The sequence below is a fragment of the Gossypium hirsutum genome, chromosome A03 (genome assembly GCF_007990345.1).
Source record: "Gossypium hirsutum isolate 1008001.06 chromosome A03, Gossypium_hirsutum_v2.1, whole genome shotgun sequence".
Classification (NCBI taxonomy): Eukaryota; Viridiplantae; Streptophyta; class Magnoliopsida; order Malvales; family Malvaceae; genus Gossypium; species Gossypium hirsutum.
Window position 1 is genome coordinate 78,555,935 of NC_053426.1, and position 4,046 is coordinate 78,559,980.

A 4,046-nucleotide genomic window follows, 5' to 3' on the forward strand; every position below is an offset into this window, starting at 1 on the left:
ACATGCCCGTTTACCATGCTCCATAGAAAGTAGGCGTCGTGATTGTTAACGACACCAGTACTCTCTCGACGTCCTGTCAAAGTGTGTGCCAAGATGGCGTGTAGGTACCTCAATGAGGGAGAGAGAGTCGATGTCTTGGAGTGGCTCGGGTCGTAGGTGGTGGAACTGGGGACCAAAGCGTACAAGCACTTTGAGGGCGAGTAGTGGATGTGGCGATGGAGAGTGTCGAGGTCATTCTCATCTATGAACTCCTCTGTGTATAGGCCCAAAGCTATATCGAACTCGGGCACACTCAACTGGCAGACTAAACCGCTGAGACGGAACTGGACTGTTCTAGGATCATCAAAGTTGGTCATGACGTCTTGAACATGGAATGTCGAGCAAAGTTCAAGTGTGAGCTGAAGGTATGTCGGCTCGATGATCGCAAAGAAGAGGTCCCATGGATCAGTTGTTAGGAGTGCTTGTACATCGTCAGCCAACTGGACTTGTTCAAGCGCTGTCCAGCCAATGCAGCGGCCTACTCCTAAAGGCTGGGCCCGTAGGATTTGGAATAGTTCCTCTTGATTGCCAGGTGAAAATTGGAGGTATGGGTGGCAAATTTTCGTGGTAGGGCCAGAGGAAGACGCCCCTTTCTGCTTTTTCGAAGCGGGAATGGCAGTTTTCTTGCCACGTAAGCTTGACATGGTATACCTAGAAGAAGAATGAATAATATATCATAACTAATTAGCTCAAGAAGTAATCATGATAATAGTTAAACTAACCAGTCCAACCAACAATACTCAGTAGTTTAATCTAAATGATAGAGGTTTATATAGCAATTAACATAATAAAAGCATGATTATTTTCAACATAAAATGATTGAACTAGACTCTTATGCGAACACACGAAAAGAATGAATGTATCAAAAAGCATTGACTAAAATGACAAAGAATAAATGAATAAGCATGACTATAGTGAGAACTATGAATATAAATAAAAAATCTACCAAATAAAACCATAAGAATCATAAAATTAGTAAAAGAGATGAAGAAAATAGAGAGGAAAGAGTAAACAAACGCTAAAAAGATGAGAATGGGTGTCGAAAATAGAGTTGGAGGCGGCCCACGGGTGTGGCAGGGAGACGTGTGGACTTGCAGCGGCTAGGATTAGGGATTTTGGGCGAAGAAGATGATGAATAGTGAAGGGTATTTATAGATTTTGGGATACACGACCAGGGGACATGCCCGTGTTCCCTAATTTTTTCCCGTGTGATTCATGAATTTTGAATTTGGGCGTGTTTGACATTTGGTCCATGCTTGTGTTCCTTCGGCGTGTGGGTGCACACGGCCACGTCGCACAACCGTGTCTGTCTTTGTTCGCTTCTCCCACGCCCGTGTATGTAGGCCCATAGCCGTGTTAATCTGACAGGTTCGACCACGGGTTCTAGACATGGGCGTGGTGAATGCTCGTGCTATTTTTTCAGGTTCAACCACGATTCTAAGACACGGGCGTGTTGCCTTATCGCTTCTTGTGTTGGAGAAAATTTCGGCCTTTTTTCACACGGCCTAAGGTACGCCTATGTGCCTAGCCGTGTGTGCTTTAGAAAGCCTGCGTTCCATGAGTCAGTTAGTATGTTAGATGTTAAAACTAAAATTTAAAGAAATTAATATTTTTAGTGCTCGGGTTGCCTCCCGAAAAGCGCTTATTTATAGTCTAAGCTCTACTTACCTCTCTGGTGTGTGATCATGGTGGATCAAGGAGTTTACATTCCTCATCCCTGCTATAAATTTTATCAACATAAGGTTTAAGACGAGTACTGTTTACCTTGAACGTGCCGAATTTGGGGTGATTTACCTCGACTGTATCGTATGGAAAAATGCTAGTTACCATAAGAGGGGTTTCTTCATTCGGTTCAGAAGTGGCGATTTGAGGATCTACTGCGTCTAGTAGTACTTTGTCTCCAACTTGAAGTTGATTTGGTGAGGCATTGAGCTCGTTCTGGCGTAGTTTTAGTTTATCGTGTTTTCTCAGTTTAAATGTCATCCATTCATCTAACTCCTCAATTCGTAACCTTCGTTCTTCAAGGGTAGATTCTTTGTTGTGGATTGAACATGGCTCATGTGTGTCCTTCAAACTTATTTCCTGCAAAATAGGTTGCACTGTATGATCATTCTTAGTAGTACAATTTGTACAATCACCTTCAATTTTCGATATGTTGTTCAGGTTGCGAGCTTGAATGTTGATTGTTTCGTCTCCTACACGAAGTGTGAGTTCACCTGTGCCAACGTCAGTAATTGTTCTAGCAGTTGCTAAAAAGGGCCTTCCCAAATTAAAGGAACATTACTGTCCTCTTCTATGTCTAAAACAACAAAATCAACTGGGAATATAAATTTGTCAATTTTAACGAGTACGTCTTCAGTGATACCCCTAGGAAATCTGACAGTTTTATCTCCTAATTGAATGCTCATCCTAGTTTGTTTGTGTTTCCCTAGACCTAGTTGCTTAAACAATTTGTAAGGCATAACATTGATACTAGCCCCTAGATCAGCCAACGCATTATTAACATCTAAACTACCAATTAAACAAGGAATCGTAAAACTCCCTCGATCTTTTAGTTTGTTGGGTAGCTTATTTTGGAGAATGGCTGAGCAAACCGCGTTCAGCTCCACATGCGACCTTTCATCTAACTTTCATTTATTTGCTAGAAGCTCCTTTAAAAATTTGACTGCGTTCGGCATCTGTGAAAGTGCTTCAATAAACGGTAGGTTAATATGTAGTTTCCTTAAAAGTTTAAGGAATTTACCAAATTGTTCATCTGAGCAATCTTTCCTTATTGCATTGAGGTATGACACATGAGGTTTATATTCTGGACTTACTGATTTTTGTTTGTTTTGGCCTACCTTATTCTTACCTTCGCTTACCACCGGTTCTGGCCTTGGTATTGCCACTAACCTTTCCTCATCTTGAATGACAATTGCGTTGAGTTGCTTCCTTAGGTTAGATTCAGTGTTGCTTGGCAGGTTACCTTGTGGACGTTCGGAAATCAACTTGGCGAACTGTCCAATCTAAGTTTTGAGCCATTGGATTAATATTTGTTGATTTTTTAGTGCCGTCTCGGTATTTTGAAAATTAGTCTCTGACACCGAGATGAATTTGGTAAGCATCTCCACAAGGTTCGGTTTTTTCTCCTGCTGGTATGGTGGTTGCTGAAAGCCTGGAGGGGGTGGTGGTTTCTGATTTCCTTAGCCTTCCCATGAAAAATTTGGGTGATTCCTCCAACCTGCATTGTAAGTATTGCTATAAGGATTGTTTCGAGATCGAGGATTATTACCCATGTAATTTAACTGCTCGTTCTCCATGTTGTGGCCATAAGGTGGGTATTCTGAATTGCTTGATCCACCTCTATTTGCTTCACACTGCATTACTGGGTGAACCTGTAAAGAACTAAGAAAACCATCAATTTTCTTATTCAAGAGTTCTACCTGATTAGAGAGTATGGTGACCGAATCGATGTTATAAACACCGGCTATTTTTGTTGGCTTTGTCCTCATGACTTGCCACTGATAGTTATTCAGTGACATCTCCTCTATAAATTCATAGGCATCTTCAGGTGTTTTATTATTGATGGTTCCGCTAGCAGCTGCATCAACCATTTGTTGAGTCGAAGGATTCAGGCCATTATGAAAAGTTTGAACCTGTAGCCATAGTGGTAACCCATGGTGAGGGCATCTTCGCAAAAGGTCTTTTTATCTCTCCCATGCATCGTAGAGTGTCTCTAAATCCATCTGCACAAAAGAAGAGATATCATTACGTAATTTAGCCGTTTTAGCCGACGGAAAATATTTTAGTAAGAACTTTTCGGTCATTTGTTCCCAAGTAGTGATTGACCCCCGTGGTAACGAATTCAACCACTGTTTAGCTTTGTTTCTCAAAGAAAAAGGGAATAATCGAAGGCGAATGGCGTCATCAAAAACACCATTAATTTTAAATGTATCACATAGTTCCAAAAAGTTTGCCAAGTGAGCGTTGGGATCTTCGTCCTGCAAACCATCAAACTGAACAAATTG

At 41.4% G+C, this 4,046-nt stretch overlaps 1 non-coding gene across 1 annotated transcript; it reads left to right on the forward strand.

Moving 5' to 3' along the window:
- Positions 1-3,690: 3,690 nt before the first annotated feature.
- On the forward strand, positions 3,691-3,797 carry LOC121227761 (small nucleolar RNA R71). The gene has a single exon (XR_005925284.1). It is a non-coding gene; the product is annotated as a small nucleolar RNA R71 (small nucleolar RNA).
- The last annotated feature ends 249 nt before the right edge of the window (positions 3,798-4,046 follow it).